General features: G+C 48.3%; 1 protein-coding gene across 1 annotated transcript in view; it reads left to right on the top strand.

Annotated features, from left to right (window-relative positions):
* Nucleotides 1-18,954, top strand: part of SMC5 (structural maintenance of chromosomes 5) — a 680,994-nt gene that overhangs the window by 234,366 nt on the left and 427,674 nt on the right. The window lies entirely within an intron of this gene.

The following is an 18,954-nucleotide window of genomic DNA, read 5'->3' on the forward strand; positions in this document are numbered from 1 at the left end:
ACGATCAGCAAAATGTAGGGGTCTACTCCCTATATTTTCTGATACCAAAAAGAGACGAGACTCTACGACCTATCTTAGATCTCCGGCCTCTAAACACTTACATACATTCGGACCATTTTCACATGGTAACACTTCAGCAGGTACTTCCGCTCCTCTCCCAGAACGACTTTCTCACCACACTGGACTTGAAAGACGCGATCTTTCACATTCCGGTACACCATGCCCACAGAAAGTACCTCCGATTCGTAGTGGACGGGCAACACTACCAGTTCAAGGTGCTCCCATTTGGGGTCACAACAGCGCAACGGGTATTTACCAAGTGCCTAGCGGTAGTGGCGGCACACCTCAGAAGACAGCACATTCACGTCTTCCCGTATCTGGACGACTGGCTCATAAAAGCCGCGTCCTACAACCAATGTGTACACCACACCGCCACTACAATCCAGCTACTTCACCAACCAGGCTTCACGGTGAACCACCAAAAGTCCCAGCTAACACCATCCCACATAAAGCAATACCTCGGTGCCACCATAGACACCTCAAAAGCCATTGTCTACCCCAATCCGGCAAGGATCGCAAGCATTCAGACTTTGCGTCAAGAATTCATACTTCAACACTCCCTCCCAGCAAGAGTGTTTATGCAACTGATAGGGATGATGGCCTCTTGCATTTTCATAGTACCTCATGCAAGACTCCAGATGCGTCCACTCCAAGAGTGCTTAGCACGCCAATGGAACCAGGCCCAGGGGCAACTGACAGATCCGGTGTTGGTAGACGGTCGCACCTATCGCTCTCTGCAGTGGTGGAACACCACAAATCTTTCCAGAGGTCGACCGTTCCTGGACCCCGTTCCACAAATAATCCTGACAACAGACGTATCGCTCTCCGGCTGGGGAGCTCATCTACTACACCTCACAGTGCAGGGCACATGGACACCGCAACAAAAGTTACTCCACATCAATCATCTGGAGTTACTGGCAATCTTTCTAGCCCTAAAAGCCTTTCACACACAGATTTTAGGCAAAGCAGTCCTTATCCGCACAGACAACATGAATGCCATGTACTACATCCAGAAACAAGGCGGCATACACTCTCCACAGCTCTCTCAACTAGCACAGAGCAAATGGAGATGGGCAATCCCACACAAAATCTTTCTCCTGGCCCAGCACGTCCCAGGAGTCCAAAACACCATGGCAGATCTGCTCAGAAGACAGACGCAACAGATCCACGAGTGGGAACTTCACCCGCAGGTTCTTCACCCGTTCTTTCAGATGTGGGGGCATCCACAGATAGACGTATTCGCCACCCACGAGAACAAAAAATGCCCAAGCTTCGCCGCCAGATACCCACACCCATTGTCCAAAGGCAATGCGATATGGATGAACTGGTCAGGCAAATTTGCATACGCCTTTCCACCTCTCCCACTAATTCCATTAGTGGTGCGAAAGCTACAACAGCACTCCCTCACACTCATTCTAGTAGCTCCAACATGGGCCAGACAACCGTGGTACACCACGCTGCTGGAACTCTCAGAAGTGCCACACCAAAAATACACCTCTCACCATGCCTCCTAACCCAGAACCATGAGAGATCAAACACCCGGACCCAGCTCAGCTCAACCTTGCGATCTGGCTCCTGAGATCCTAGAATTCGGATACCTTAACCTTCCCCCCGACTGTATGAATGTTATCAGAGAAGCTAGACTTCCTACCACTAGAGCCTGCTACGCTGCCAGGTGGAAAAGATTTGTTGTTTATTGCCATAACAACACAACCAACCCTCTAGACGCATCCATACAGCACATCATATGCTACTTCCTACATCTACAAAGATGTAACCTAGCATATACATCCATTCGGCTACACCTCGCAGCAATTGCCGCTTACCTACAAAACAGACAGCACCTATCACTTTTCAGAGTGCCTGCCATTAAAGCCTTCATGGAAGACCTAAAACGAATAATTCCCCCCAGAGTGCCACCCTCACCTGTGTGGAACTTAAATATATTGCTCACAAGGCTAATGGGTCCGCCTTTTGAACCCTTGCATAAATGCGAACTGCAATTCCTCACATGGAAAACAGCTTTCCTTGTAGCTATTACCTCCCTTAGAAGGGTCAGTGAAATACAAGCACTTACTATACAAGAACCTTTTCTCCAAATGCACCCGAATAAGGTTGTCCTACGTACCAACCCAAAATTCCTACCCTAAGTCATCTCACCCTTTCATCTAAACCAATCGGTAGAATTACCGTTTTTTTTCTCGGAACCTCAAACGGTTGCAGAAAGGGCTCTACACACACTGGATGTTAAAAGGGCCTTGCTTTACTATATCCAGAGAACACAACCTTTCAGGAAGACAAAGCAACTGTTTGTCTCTTTCTCTCCACCTCATAAAGGCAACCCCATCTCTAAATCAGGGATAGCTAGGTGGATTGTAAAATGAATACCGATTTGCTGGCGAAAAACAATCTGAGGATGGAGCCGAAGCCCATGCGCAATACGAACCAAGGGAGGAGTCACCGACCTCGTAACTTCCAAAGACTTTCCAAGAGGAAAAACAAACTGCAAACATCTGGGTCCAACACCAGATGGCGATCTATGCAAAAGTGTGTAGATCTGCAGCTCTACATGCCAAGAACAGATGCATACTGGTAAGTAGCATATTCCTTCCACACAGCAAAAAGATCAGGACCTCTCTTCTCAGGGAGAGGACTTGTCAGTCTCAGTAGGGAACTGAGCCTATGTAGCTTGAGCCTTACGAGGTAGAGCTCTTGGGACCAGTGGAGCCCTCTAGGGAACCACTGTGCCTTGGGCAGCAGGTCTGCCCCACTCTTGATGGCCTGAGGAAGCAAGCTGCTGCACAGGAGCAGGGAGATGTCAGTGGCTCCCACAAAGTCTATTGGGAGGAAGGCCTCTTGTACACCGAGGCCAGCGACCCCAAAGGTGGTGTCACTAGGAGAGTGGTAGTACCTCAGTTGTATAGGGAGTTTCTACTCACTGTAGCTCATGACATCCCCCTAGCTGGGCATCTGGCCCAGACCAAAACTTGGGAAAGATTGGTCACCCCCTTCTATTGGTCCCAGATATCTAAAAAAATGACAGGAGGACACCCAAATGTCCCCTTAATCCAACTTACAGTATGGGGTACCCTTTGAGAGAGTGGGAGTGGATAAAGTAGGTCCACTTGAATCTCCCACAGCCTCAGGAAACACGTTCATACCAGTCGTAATGTAGTATCATGCTACTAGGTATCCTGAAGCTATTCCCCTGAGGACTACCACAGCCCCATGGTAGCCAAGGCCCTCATTGGTGTCTTTACCAGGGTAGGGTTTCCCAAGGAGTTAGTATCTGACTAAGGGTTCCAGCTTCATGTCTGCATACTTAAAACAGATGTGGGATTAGTGTGGAGTGATCTATAAGTTCACAACCCCTTACCACTCACAAACCAATTGTCTTGTTGAGAGATTCAACAAGACATTGAAAGGCATGATAATGGGGCTCTCTGAAAAGCTCAAAAGGAGATGGGATGTTCTGTTGCCTTGCCTGCTTTTTCCCTCCAAAGGGGTTTCATTCTTTAAACTTCTGTTTGGCCACCCTGTAAGGGGGCCACTCTCTCTTGTGAGGGAAGGATCGGAGAGACCACTATCCTGTACCAAAGCCAGATGTGGTAGACTATGTACCAGGCCTTAGTTCCTGGAAAGCAGAGTACATGCAGAAACCATCCAAACACCTTGAGGCCAGCCAGGAGATCCAGAAAGCTCTGGTGTGACCATAAATTGGCACTGGTAGAATTTCAGCCAGGGCAACAGGTGTAGGTTTTGGAGCCAGTGGCACTAAGAGCCCTCCAGGACAATTGAAGTGGCCCTTACCCTATCCTAGGAAAAAAAAGTGAGGTCACCTACTTGGTAGACATGGGCACTATCATGTCCACCAAAAGGGTGATGCATGTGAACCACATCAAGCTCTATTGTGACAGTGTTGATGTAACCATGCTAATGGTTACTGATGAGGATCAGAAGACAGAGTGATCCTCTCCCTGACCTTCTCTCTTACAGCTCCCAAGATGGGTCAGTAGATGGAGTTGTCTACTCAGACACTCTCTCTACTTAACAGCATGCTGATTGCAGGCCGGTTCTGAACAGTATGCTCAGCTCTTTTCCTTGACATTTGGTCAGACACTCTGGTGTACCCATGTTTTTATTTTTTTACTTATAAAGTTTTATATAGCCCGAACAAGATCCCGAGGGATAACAGAGCGCTTTACAATATGAATGGGAGGAATAACATAAATGCAGTATCAACATCCAAGCAGGTGAAAGTATCCCTCTTAGGGTAAGAATTTGTTCATAAGGAATCGTTTAGCTTCCAATTTGAAAGCCTTCGTTGAAGATATTCGGCGTACTTCCGGTGGAAGAGAGTTCCAAATCTTTGGTGCAGCGCTGGAGAAGGCTCGGTGACAAGTTATTTTTTTGTTCAGGATAAGTGGTTTCAGGAGAAAGGTAGTGGCACTTCTTGAGGCTCTAGAACCACAGGATAGTTCAAGTTTTTGCGCAAGGTAACTGGGAGTATTGAGGTGAATGGCTTTGTGAGCCAGAACAGCAATCTTTAACTGAATTCGCGCTTTGTAGGGTAGCAAGTTAAGAGATTTTAGGACTGGGGATATATGATCGTATCTTTTGGTGCCTGTGACCAGCCTAGCTGCTGCGTACAGAGTTGACCTTAGTGGAGCCAGGGCGTATTTGGGAAGGCCACTGAGAGTAGCACAGCCATAGTCAAGCCTCGGCAAGACAAGCGCTTGGACTACCTGCTTGAAATCCTTTAGTGGTAGGAAAGGTTTGATATTTGAGTGACCTCAACAAATGGTTTGTTCCCTTACATACATTACTGATATGATTTTTCATATTCAGGTGATTGTCCATGGTGACTCCGAGGGATTTTGCGGAGTCAATGATGAGAGGAGTGCAGTTGAAAGCAGTGATGTGACTCAGCCATAGGTCAATCTTGGGGATGTGGTTCGGGGGGGGAGATGAGCAGGAATTCTGTTTTGGAAGGGTTAAGCAGAAGATGGTTCTTCGTTAACCAGTTTTGAGTAGACGTTAGAGTAGTGTTGAGGGAGATGATGTTATCCAAGGATGAGATTTTCACATAGAGCTGCGTGTCGTCCGCATACATGTGGAAGAGAATGTTCATAGAGTTTAATGAGTTAGCGAGAGGTTCCAGGAAAAGGTTGAATAGGATGGGAGATAGGGCGGACCCTTGAGGGACCCCCATGAGTACAGGAGTGGGCTGGGAGATGGAGTGGTTTGCCTTGACTCTTTGTGATCTGTGATGAAGGAAAGACGAGAATCATTGTAACACCTAATCAGCAAAACCCATTCTATTTTGCAGGATGGATAGAAGATTGTCATGATTAACCGTATCGAAAACGGAGGAAAGGTCAAGGAGAATCGGGAGGCAGGATTCGTTTTTGTCAAGCATTTTTAAAATATCATCCATAACGTGGGTGAGAGCTGATTCAGTTCTGTGGCCCTTCCTGAAACCAGATTGATGTTGGTCTAGAAGTTGATAGTTCTCTATGTGATCGCAAAGTTGAGATTGAACACATTTTTCTAGAAGTTTCGCTAAGGTGGGGATGTTGGAAATGGGGCGGAAATTATTGAGATCAGATTTGTCAGCGTTAGTTTTTTTTTTTAAATTGGTGAAACTTGAGCTGCTTTTAGGCAACTGGGGATCGTACCTTGTGAGAGAAGCATTTACTATCCTTGTCCAGGTGGGGATGCATTCTTGATTTCTTTGAAGATAGCCGGGGGCAACGGGACGCTGAAGTGGTTGGAAGGGTTGATATTCTGAAGAATCTTGTGGATGTCCTTTTCACTAAAAGGGGTAAAGGTACCCGATGACGCCTTGTTCTTAGTGTTCATGGTGGTCAGTTTGTCCTTATCCAAGGTGTCAAGGTGGCTGGCAGCACGTGAGGGAGGCAGTAGAGCCTTCTTGGAGGCGAGGTCAGCAGAGATGAGTCTTGATTTCTCCGAGAAGAAAGTGGCAAGCTCATCGCATGAGGGTGGGCACCCATCCAATTCAGAGTGATTTGGACCAACGACTGATTGCTGTTTGACCAAATCGAACAGCTTCTTGGGGCGGTTTGACGCTTGATCCAGTTGGTGTCTGAAGTAGTCAGCCTTGGCACTCCTGATTTGTTTATTGTAGAGGCTCCTGACTTCTTTAAGGAGTTTTAGTTGGTCCGAGGAAGGATTGGATTGCCAGGACCGTTCAACTGCCCTGAGGTTGCGTCGTTCTGTGTTTAGGTTGTCATTATACCATGGTTTGGATATTTTTGTTGAGGCATTTTTGTGTTTGAGAGGAGCAATGTCATCCATGATGATAGAAATTGTCGAATTGTAGGCATCGGTGAGTGATTGCACCTCAACCAGATCAGCTTGGGCGGAAAGGGCAGACTTACATTGAGCACCTAGTTCGACAGGATCAATTGATCTGAGGTCCCTTTTCCATATCTTCGATTTCAAAGGTTGAACCTTCCTCATCAATACCTCTCTGTTAATGTAAAAGAGGATTCTATGATAGTCGGACCAGTCACAGGGGGTAACCGAATCTAGGGTGATGGTGTGCTCTTTAGAAATGATGAGGTCTAGAGTTTCTCCTTTAGTCTGAGTTGGTTGGTCGCATTGCTGAGTCAGATCTTGATCAATTAAGAATGATTTCAAGCAGGATATAGCGGAGTCGTTTGGGTTGGACCAGTGAAGGTTGAAATTACCAAGAAAGATTTAGGCTACCGCTGAGTTGACATTACTAGTGATGATTTCCATTAGATGCTCAATGAAGGGGAGATTGTCACCCGGAGGGTGATAAAAGGTATGAAGTTTGCAAACCGGTAGGTTCATACTAGAGCTGCTGAGACACAGGTATTCAATGGAGGAAGGCGTAGAGGACTCCAAGAGAGAAATTGAGAGTGTGTTCCTGTGGATACAGGCTAGGCCACCGCCCAACTTCAGAGCTCTGTCTAGCCTAATTATGTCATGAGTGGGAGGACATAGGAGGTCTAAGATAGGGGTGGAAGCGGGATTTAACCAGGTTTCGGTTAGGATGATAATGTCTAACTCATTGTGTTGGATGAGGTCGAAGATATCGGAGGCGTGTTTACTGGCTGATCTACAATTAAGTAGTACACATTTAAGTCGTAGTGGGTAAGGGGGGGAAGGAGTCTGGGAGATGTTCACACGGGTGAGGTTGTCTGAGTTGCTGCCTCTAAGATTGCGAGGAGGTTCTCTGTTTGGGTTGGAAAGGATGGCATGTATTTGACTCGGATGGACCATGTTAGATTTAGAACCAGAAGAATTAGAATTGTGACTGTCCAGGTGATCAGTAGATGCCGGTAGAGTCCCAGATCCTATGAGGCTGGTGGAGGCATTGGGTAGGGGAAAGGATTTCGAAAAGGCGGGGGCAAGCGGCTGATCCGTGTGGTCGCAGTCCCTGGTGGACGATCTGGACCAATTCAAAGAGGTGAACAGAGAACTGAACATTGGGAAAAAGTCATTTGAGAGGGATTTCAGGTCATGTAGCTCAGAAGTGAGAGGGAGCGACTGACTAGAAATCTTGTCAAGGCGCGCAGCCAGGTCTGAATGTAGGTTTAGGGGTGGGGGTGTGAGGGAGAAAAGATCGGTGATGGGGAGCATCTGTGTAAGTCAGTTGAGGCCTTTATGGGGACCTGTTGTTCAGAAAGTAGCATAGTCTATGGCAAAGTAATATGGATGGGGGAAGGGGCCTTGTCTAGTAATCGAGGAAACTGTATGACTTGAGGGAACCTCTCAGATTGAGCGAAACCCAGTGACGGACTGACAGACGGTGATGAGATTGATCTCATAGATCCGCCAGCCACCTGAGAGGGAGCTCTAGTGGGATGACATAATTCCACCGGGGACAAGGCGGTGCTAGGATCATCAATAAGAGATGAGGGAAAAGGGGAGAGTGGGGTAATCTCAACCGTTAGGGGGGAGGGGGGGGGGGGGTACTAGTTAAGTCCAACGGAGAAGAAGAGGTTGAGTAGGAGTCAGAGGGGTTGCCATACACAGCATTTTTAAGAGTGGGGTAAATATTGGCCACCTTTGCTAGGTTGCTATTAGAAGCTTGGATTAGGATTATACCATTATTGTAGAGGGTGATAGTGGTGGAGGCTTTGAGGGAGGACGAGAGAGATGTTGTTAGTTGAATGCCATGTGGGGTTTTCTTAGCTCCTGTTATTCAGAGCAAGGAGAAGACCATTAATTGCCAGCATGCCCGTTTTCTGGTATAGAAGATGAGGTCATTCTCCAGGGTACCTTTGTTGGTGCAGAAATAGGGGTCTGAAAATAGAATTTCCGGTCTAACTTTGAGTATGCGGTGTTTGTATTTTTTTGCCGCATTTTTGGAGAGGTCAGTTGGATAATTGATAATGAAGGCATTGGAACCATTGGGATCGGGACTTATCTCCATTGTGAAAGTAGAAACTTAGAGATGGTGGGATCACAGGGAAGAGGATAAGGCGGTGGGAGAAAAGACAGCGATCCTAGTTCTTTCCACAGAAAGGTGCAGGGGCGGAAAAGGCAGCACGATGGGAGGCATTGAGATCTTGCTGTGCAAAGCTAATGACTAAGGCCCACTACGTTAATGCCGTCGTGGGATCCCATAAATTGACTCAGCTCTATAGACTGGCATTGGCTGTTACACAGGACAATGGGAGGCCCCTCTACGAGGGAAAAAAGAAGCCTGGCCACAAGAACTGCGAACTTAGGGAGAAACATTCCTCTGTAGACGCCGTTTTCAGTACATGCAGTAGGTCCAACAGCTTCATGAGTCATTGAAGGCTTGAGAACGGGATCATCATAGTAGTAACATCAGTAGTGAGGACCATTGATTATATATAGGCCTAGTCCAGAAAAGCGCCCAACCAAATCAAATATCAGGTCAGTCAGTCAGATCTAAGGACTTAACAACCCATGAGGGCTGGACATAATTTAAAACAGAGACAACGATTTATTACCATCCTCAAATTCCACTTTCAAAATAACTAGAGGGGTAAAGTACTCACAATGTCTTTGAATTGCCGTCATTTTAAAGTCAGGCAAAGTACAGCGAACCTTACGTCTTCAAGATGCCACCATTTTAGAGTCAGGCAGCAAGCCCCAGTTAAAAGGCTAAGTTCACACGGTTTAAATGTAATGCCTTTTCAAATCAACTGCAGAAATCTCATCCCGGTATAATATGACACTAGCACCGTTGTAGTGGTTCCCACAATGCCTCAATCATCTTCGGCAAGAATGTAAGCAGCCCTCATAACATGAATGTCAGTATGCAGTAATCCAACCTGAGGCGGCGTAAATACCTGGTAATCATCGCGGATGCGGAGGGGCGAGAGCGGAGATCCAAGCTGGGAAACCGGGAAGGTCAGAGGTGTAGCAGCGTTAGAGGCAAGAAAATGGCGTCAGAGCAAATACCCCCGATCCCCGCATTGGATTCAGGCGTGATGACGGTCCCCCAGGGGGGGGCATGGGGATCCTACGATCGGGAAGCGGCTCTTGAATTCTAGTCCAATCCTCATAGGCATAGATCGCCGACAAACCAAGCGACGTCAGAATCATTCGGGCCGCGGTAGAGACGCATAGAAAGGCGCTTGTCTTGTGAGAACACCCGCAAATGCCAGGAGATCGCTCGTCATTGGGAGCAGGTGGCACGGGACAAAATGAGACACGAGCAGCGGCGTAAAAGAAAATCAACGACTCACTACTAGGTAAGTCTGCAAATAATAACCGACTAGTCCCGGGAGTCGGATCCACATCTGCTGTAGTCCAGGGAGTATGAGACGGATCTGGGCGGCCTCGGCGGTCGACCCAACAGGTATGTTGGGATTTAGAATCTGCTTCCACAGAAAAAAAAAAGTTTCGTTTGAGCTTCAGAAGGGGAGTGCAGTCCGGTCCAAGGGCGGTCGGGATGGAGGCCGGTAGGATGGTTTAAAACTGGGATAACTACCGGATAGGTAATCCCCAAACCGGGAGCTCCTTCGGGAGACTCCTATTCAGCGGCCATCTTGCCCAGTTCAAGCATGTGGACACTAGACAGCTTTCCTGTCAAAACAAAAATCTATAGCCAGTCTGACCAAGTCAAGGAAAGCATTAAAGCTGAAGTCAGCAAGATGCTGGAGTTGGGGGTCATTGATCTTTTTGAGAGTCCCTGGGCCAGCCCAGTGGGCCTAGTCCCCAAACCTTATCCACAGGGTGGAAAAAGAGAAATTAGGTTTTCTGTGTACTACAAAGGCCTCAGTCTTTGACCAAGACAGATGCACATCCCATCCCCAAAGCTGATGAATTGATAGATAGGGTAGGGGGTGCCAAATACCTAAGTACCTTTCAATCAATCAATCAATCATAGCATTTGTAAAGCGCACTACATACCCGTGAGGGTCTCAAGGCGCTAGGGGGGGGATGCTGCTACTGTTCGAAGAGCCAGGTCTTGAGGAGTCTCCTGAAGGATAGAAGGTCTTCGGTCTGCCGTAGGTGGATGGGGAGGGTGTTCCACGTCTTGGCGGCAAGGTGGGAGAATGATCTGCCATCGGCGGTCACTCTTCGGATGTGGGGGATGGTGGCGAGGGCATTGTCTGCAGAGCTGGCGGGCGGGAGTGTAGAGGCTGAGTCGTCTGTGGTACGCTGGTCCAGTGTCGTGGAGTGCCTTGTGTGCTTGTGAGGAGCTTGAAGGTTATCCTCTTGTTGATGGGGAGCCAGTGCAGGTCTTTCAGGTGGGGTGTGATGTGGCTGCGGCGGAGGATGGCCAGGATCAGGCGAGCGGAGGCGTTTTGGATGCGTTGGAGTCGTTTCAGGAGTTTGGCCGGGGCTCCTGCGTAGAGTGCATTGCCGTAGTCCAGTCTGCTGCTGACGAGGGCCTGGCTGACCGTCCTTCTAGTTTCGGTGGGGATCCACTTGAAGATCCTGCGAAGCATGCGGAGGGTGTTGAAGCAGGAGGAGGAGACGGCCTTGACTTGCTTTGTCATGGAGTCGAGGATGACCCCTAGGTTTCGTGCGTGGTTGGTGGGTGTAGGGGGTGCTCCTAGTGCCGTCTGCCACCAGGAGTCGTCCCAGGCCGAGGGGGTGGAGCCGAGGATGAGGCCCTCCGTCTTGTCAGAGTTCTGCTTCAGTCGGCTGTTCCTCATCCAGTCGGCGACGGCCTTCATTCCTTCGTGGAGGTTGGTTTTGGCAGTGTGGGGGTCCTTGGTGAGCGAGAGGATCAGCTTGGTGTCGTCGGCGTAGGAGATGATGTTTAGGTCGTATAGTCGGACGATGTGGGCGAGTGGTGCCATGTAGACGTTGAAGAACGTTGGGCTGAGAGATGAACCTTGGGGTACGCTGCAGATGATCTTGGTGGCTTTGGAGCGGAAGGGGGGTAGGTGGACGCTCTGGGTTCTTCCGGAGAGGAAGGAGGTGGTCCAGTCCAGGGCCTTCTCTTGGATTCCGGCGTCGTGGAGGCGTGCTCTTAGTTTGCGGTGGCAGACTGTGTTGAAGGCGGCTGACAGGTCCAGGAGGATCAGGGCCGTGGTTTCTCCCTTGTCGAGCATGATCCTGATATCGTTGGTGGCGGCGATGAGGGCAGTTTCGGTGCTGTGGTTGCTGCGGAACCCTGACTGGGATAGGTCTAGGACAGAGGTCTTCAAACTTTTAGATGCCGAGACCCCCCTGTCAACATTTTGAGGCGTAAGGACCCGCTCTTGACAAAAATGTCTAAACCTGTTGACTAAATTGCGTGGGATGAAAATGTAAATAAGGTTATGTGATGCCGCGTATTTTGGGATAGCATTGCTTCATTATTTTGATATTTGTTACAAACAGTAACGCTGAGGAAAGATTTCACCCAATCAGTACCCATTTATAACCAAAATAGAGCAATTATCATCAGAAAGATTTCAAGTCAACGTTTGTGAAGGGCCTTCCACTCTGCAGCAATACGTGCTGCCACATTAGAAGCTCACCTGGCCCTGACCGGAAGAAGCAGGGGTCCCTTAAAACCCTGGCGGTTTTGTGTAGAGTTAAGCCTTTTACCCATGCAGCTTTCCTCTCACCCCCTCCCTTCCACCCCTCTCTCCTCTCCTAACCCCGGATCCCTCTCTCACTTTGCAGGTCATTTTCTTTCACCCCTTTTTACAACTTCTGAACTCTCCCCATTCAACCTCTCACTTCACCTTTAATCACCTCTTGCCATTCTGTCCTTTCACTGCCCTCATCTCTAACAGTCTCTCACATTTATCTCATGGCCTCTTTGGCCCTGTCACCTCCCGTGCCCCTCAGCACTTCTCATTCACCTCGTCTCTTCATTCAAATTTTTGTCTATTTGTATCTTACACCTCTCCAGTCCCCCCATTCCTCTTTCACATCTCCCCTTTGTTCTAACAGAAGCCCTCACCTTTGGATCACACTCACTTCTTGCGTGTCCACACTTCTCTTCTGCAATTCACATTTCTCCTCATCCCTGACCTCTTCAATCAAATTCTCTCACTCCCTTGCTGTCCTCTCTCATTTTGGGTGCGGATGCAAGTTCAGAATGGGATGAATGAATGTATGATTACTGATGGGCTTGTTTGAGTGAGTTGCATATTGAGTAGTGAGGGGGACAGGTGAGTGAAGTGTCACATGAGTGCAGGATGAGTAGTGTACTCGTGTGACTGCAGGTTGAGGTATAGTGTGAGCAGGACAAGTGCATTTTGAGAGCAGAGTGATCACTGTGAGTGCAGGGTGAGCGGGTGAATGGTGCAAGTGCATGGTGATCAGTGTGAGTGCATTGTGATCGCTGTGAGTGCAAGGTGAGCGGGTGAATGGTGCAAGTGCATGGTGATCAGTGTGAGTGCATTGTGATCGCTGTGAGTGCAAGGTGAGCAGGTGAATGGTGCAAGTGCATGGTGATCAGTGTGAGTGCATTGTGATCACTGTGAGTGCAGGGTGAGCGTGACAATGAAGGGCGAGAATGAGGAATGAGTTGTCTGAATGCAGGGTGCATTCCCAGACCCATGAAGTAACTCAGCATGTTATTGACGGGGCGTAGACTTTAAGATCTAAGTTAAACTATTGCGGCATTAATCGGGGATCGAGGGTGAAGGAAATAAACAATGTGCTGATCCTGCAACAAACTTCCAGTCCTATGGTTAGGGTTGCCAGCAGATTATTTTGGTGGTCCAGTCGGTACAAAAAAAAACAGTCACCTAAAGCGGTATTTTCAGCGCTTATCTGTGCATACTTCCCAGGGCCGGCTTTAGTGCTGGTGGTGCCCTGTGCGACCATGTTTGTTGGTGCCCCCCACAATGACCCCCCCCCACCACGGATTCTCTCACTAGCACCCTTTAACAGTGACCAAGTCTCCATAACCCCACACTCTCAGATGCATTGAATTAGTTATATAGTGCCACTCATACCAGTGTAGGGTGTCCGAGCACTTTGCATCACACACACATTACACAGAGACAATCAATCATAAGTGTGTAAATCAGTGTATAGGAAATGTTACATAAGCCAAAGGACTAAAAGTATAGGAGTCACATGTCATCCATACTGGTAGGCAGTATAGTTCAAGAGTGCTTGGTGTGGAGAAGCACAAACTCAGAGTCGAAAAAGAAACAGCAGAGTTGGGAGTTTCCTTTAATAATAAGAATTGATTTCTAGCCAAATTAACCCTTTTTGCAACATTAATCAATGGTCTAATAATGTATTCTTTGTAGTGTGTATGCTGTTCTAGGATGAAAGTTAATAGCTCACTATTCTCTATTAGGACTTTAAGTTATAAATTGCAAGTAACAAAAGGATGTCTCTTTTGAAAGCAGTAACCTGCTGATCTCTTCACATCATATGCACTCTGTAATCTACTTGGTACACGTTCTTTGCAGCAGGCATATTAACCCTCTGCACTAACATCACCCAAGTCAAAACCTCAACTATACAACATTCTGATCTCTCTCCAGGAAGATAATTAATCACATAAGTTATCTTGACATGTATGTGAGGCCTGGTAATTGCCGGGGAAAGAAACGCTGCAGCAGGTGCTTCAAAAGCACAATAAACTTTCACTCACGGCGCCCCCAGGAAGCCAACTTTGTATTCCTTTCCATGAAATGCATTCTCACACTACGGCACTGAATGTAAAATCCAAATGTAAGGAATAGGCACAGTGGGGACCCAGGGCGTACTGGAACCAGCAAAAAAACCTAAGCCTCTGTAAGCAGTTTACAAAGGCATGTTAAATGGTCTTTAAAGACCTGTGAAAAAACACGGGGGTGCCGGAGATAGGAATCCAGACACTGCCCAGCTGAGCCCCCAGCAGCTCAAGTTTCACTGCAGCAGCCCGGGCTGAGACACAGGACGGGGGAAGGGGGGGGGGGGGAGGGGGGCTGAAGCCCTTGGGCCTGGGCAGAAGTGTGACTGGGAAGGCGCGACCCCCTTTGCATCACTCCACGGCCCCCCTGGGGGTCGCGCCCCACAGTTTGAAGACCCCTGGTCTAGGATGTTGTTCTCTTCAAGGAAGCTGGTTAGTTGTTTGACTGCTTTCTCGATGACCTTCGCCGAGAATGGGAGCAGGGAGATGGGTCGGAAGTTCTTGAGGTCCTTGGGGTCCGCCTTGGGTTTCTTTAGTAAGGCGTTGATCGCTGCGTGCTTCCAGCTCTCCGGGAAGGTCGTTGTCTCGAAGGAGATGTTGATGGTTTTCCGAAGGTGGGGTGCGATGGTCCTACTGGCTTTGTTGAAGATGAGGTGTGGGCAGGGGTCTTCCGAGGATCCGGAGTGGACGGTGTTCATGATCTTGATGGTGTCGTCGTCGTTGGTGTTGGTCCAGGCGAGCAGGCGACTGCTGCGGGTGGTGGTCGTGGGAGCAGGGGTGTCGGCTGTTGTCGGTGTGGTGACGGCGTCAAAGCGGTCGTGGATGTCTGTGATCTTGCAGTGGAAGAAGGTGGCCAGCGAGTCTCGCAGTTCTTGTGACGGTGGGATGCCGTTGGTGTTGGAGCTGGGGTTGGAGAGTTCCTTCACGATGCTGAAGAGCTCTTTGCTGTTGTGTGCGTTGTTGTCGAGGCGGTCTCTGAAGGCGGACCTTTTGGCAGATCTGATGAGTTGGCGATGTCGGCGGGTGGCGTTCCTGTGGGCTGTGTAACTTTCCGGTGTTCTTTCGCGGGTCCAGTTTTTTTCTAGTTTTCCTTTGACTTAACTGCAGGGTACTGGCAGATTGGCATGGCCCCTGTATCAAAAGAAAAGATTGCCTTCTCTACACCTGACGTCCACTTCACTGTGATGCCCTTTGGTCTAAAGAATGCCCCTGCCACCTTCCAAAGGTTGGTGAATCAAGTCCTTGCTGGGTTGGAAAGCTTTAGTGCAGCTTATCATGATGATATTGCTGTGTTTAGCTCTTCCTGGCAGGATCACCTGGTCCACCTGGGGAAGGGTTTACAGGCCCTGCAAGCTGCAGGCCTGACTATCAAGGCATCCAAGTGCCAGATAGGGCAGGGAATTGTTGTGTACTTGGGCCACCTTGTAGGTAAAGGCCAAGTACAAACCCTTCAACCCAAAATCCAGGCCATTCTGGATTGGGGAGCTCCAACAACCCAGACCCAAGTCAGTGCTTTCCTTGGCTTGACTGGGTACTATAGGAGGTTTGGGAAGGAGTATAGGTCCATTGTGACCACCCCACCTCACAAAACTCATCTCCAACAAGATGCCCAAGAAACTGAACTAGACAGTTGACTGCCAAAAGGCTTTTGATACCCTAAAAGAGGCAATGTGCTCAGCGCCTATTCTCAAGGCTCCAGATTACTCCAAGCAGTTCATTGTGCAGTCTTATGCCTCTGAGCCAGGGATAGGAGCGTTCCTATCCCAGACGAATGATGATGGACTAGACCAACCTGTGGCTTTCATAAGCAGAAGGCTACTCCGCAGGGAACAGCGTTGGAGTGCCATTGAAAGAGAGGACTTTGCTATGGTTTGGTTCCTGAAGAAGGTGAGACCATACCTGTTTGGTACTCCCTTCCTAGGTCAAACTGACCACAGACCTCTCAGATGGCTAATGCAGATGAAAGGAAAAACCCCAAAACTTTTGAGGTGGTCCATATTCCTACAAGGAATTGGCTTTACAGTGAAACGTAGACCTGGGACTGCCCATGCCAATGCACATGGCCTTTCCAGGTTTTTCCACATGGACAATAAAGACTCTCTTGGGGAAGGTTAGTCTCATCCTTTCTTTTGGGGCGGGAGTTATGTGAGAAAGTGCCCCTTTTTGCATGGTTACACCCCACATTTTAGCTGACATCTGATGTATCCTGACTTGATGTGCCCTGGGTCCCTGCCAATCAGGATTCAAATAGCCGTACTGACCCAGGAAGAAGAGGGCACCAACTGCTTTAGCTCCAGCCCTACCGTCCTATTCTGTCTACGACCTGCCTACAGTAAGAACCCAAGAGAGTCCAGCAGCCAGCATCCCCCAGAGCCTGGAGGACCTGCCCTATAACCATCTTACAGACTCCTGTGAGCACCGGATTTGCTCAAGCAAAGACTCGCCCACAGAATCCGGATTCCCGTGACTTCGTGATTCTGCACCTCTCTTCACCTGGCACCCCTAGCCTGAGTTTTAGTGGCCCAACACCACGAGGTGGTCTCCCCAGCGATCCTGACCTGGGATCTGGTGATCCCCGACCTCCCACAAGCTTCGATACAACACCTGCAGCCTCAACCTGAAGGGTGCCCCCTACTGGAGCTGGTATGAAAGTCCGACACCAGAAGACACCCCTGCACCCGATGCCGCAAGGCCTTGGGTGGCCCAACCGACGGTGTCCAGGCATCCCCCAAGAATCCAACTTACCTCTCCACCTGGCTGTCGCCTCCAGCTGGTTGTCGCCTTGAGGAGGTCTCCGAGCCAGCAGTGTCTTTGTTGAATCGAAGATCTCTGTTGACATCCATTGGATCCCAGACGTCGCTTTGACACTCTGCACCCGGCCACCCCTGTGCGGCTGGTGGTTCAGCTCCTGCGCGGATTGTTGTCCCCTCCAGTGCTGATCTTAACCTCAGGAACTTGTCTCCCACATCCGAACGCCTGCTTATAAGCAGCCCCTAACCTAAGGCCCCTTTAACCCCCTTAATTGGCTAACATTGGGCCCCTGCATTCTGCACCCGTCCGCCACAGTGCTGCTGGTGGTGCGAATTGAGTCGCTATCTAGACCTTGGGGAACCTTTGTTCCTAACCCCCAAAGCTCCCACTCATAAGTCGTGTACTTACCTGAGAAAAAGCTTACCCTTTTGCTCCCATAGGAACCCATGTCATGAGATTTTGGGCCTAAAATGTTCTAAGTGTTTAACTGATGTTGGTATGGAGAAAAGATAACTACACTGCAAAGTCTAAAAAGTCTTACTGTGTATTGTGAGATTTTTAGGTGTGGTATCTAAGTATACCACCCCCAGCACTCAATGTAATCAGAAAGTAATCCAAAGGTATCCTAAAAATAATGACTGTGTAATTCAAACTGCTTTTTAAAGACATGCCAACCTGTAACAATTGCAAATCCTTTCCAAAGTATATTTCTGTGTAAATGATTACTATTGCAAGTACATTTTACCCACGTGTACCAAGACTGCTTGGTTCTAGTAATAAAATACAAGTATACCTTTTTTTATACTTACCCAATTGGTCTGAATTCTCTCTCTGAGTGTGTGTAATCAGTCCATGAGTGAGTAAATACAATAAATGCTTAACACGCCCTCTGGATAAGTGCTCGCCCATACTCCCACAAAGAGAGTTGTTAGTACTTACCTAATTTAGACTCTGCTATCCTTCTGGGGACTCCCTGGACTCTGTGCACACTATACCTTACTTTGGTATAGTATATACAGAGACCGCTTCCCCCAATGGACAACTGAAAAGAAGTTTCTTTCTGACCTTCAGTTGGGTTTTCGTACTGGCCTTGGGACAGTGGAGCAGTGCCTGAACCTATATCTTTTAATCAACAGGTATACAGTTGCCAAGGAAGGCAAGGTTTAGCTAGCCTACATAGATCTGAGTTCAGCCTTGAATTGTGTCAACAGGTCAAAATTTCAGATAATTATGACAGACCTAGTGGCAGAGCCCAGAATTATTAACTTGTTGATGGCGCTTCATCTAGATGTAACCGCCAGTGCGAGATTTGGGCTAGCCGGAGAAACAACTGAAGTGTTCAGGCTTGATCGAGGTGTACAACAGGGTTGCGATTTGGCCCCCTCTACTTTTTTCACTGTTTGTCAATTGGTTGGAGAAACATCTCCTGGACTCTAATGCTGATTGCTCTAAGGTAGGCAACCGCAGCATACCTGCCTTGATTTATGCTGATGACAACCTTTTAATGGCCAGAACTGCGATTGACTTGCAGTGACTACTAGACCAGTACTGTACTTTTATGAGCAGTTTAGATCAAGGTGCAAGTCATGCTGAAACGCACATAATGGTCTTTGAATGCTGGGATCAGAAAAACAAGGCCTTTAGAATAAATAATGTGGAAATTAGCACGGTTCCCTTGTACCCAGGCTGAGGAATACTTTTTGACGACATACACCTCGGGCACATTGAAAGCTAGCAGGGCTTTGAAGCACTGAGGTGGTTCTAGGCTTTGCATCTCGACTACGAACCAAACTGATTAAAGAACTAATAAAATTCTACAAGGTCAAGTGCTGTCCAGGTACTACATATGGACCTGGTGTATGGGGCATCTGTGGCCAACCCGGGCTGAAGAGAGTGGAAAATGACTTTATGAAAAGAATGCTAGCTGTACCAAAATCCACTAGTGATTATGTCTATCACACTGAAGTGGTGTTACGGTACATGAATGATGCTACAAACACTTTTGCTATGGCTAAAGATATGGGCCAAGGAAGAAAACTGTGAACCGATTAAAAATAACTGATTGTCTTAAATTGGAAAAGGGCATC

This window comes from Triturus cristatus, chromosome 2_1 (genome assembly GCF_964204655.1).
Source record: "Triturus cristatus chromosome 2_1, aTriCri1.1, whole genome shotgun sequence".
Classification (NCBI taxonomy): domain Eukaryota; kingdom Metazoa; phylum Chordata; class Amphibia; order Caudata; family Salamandridae; genus Triturus; species Triturus cristatus.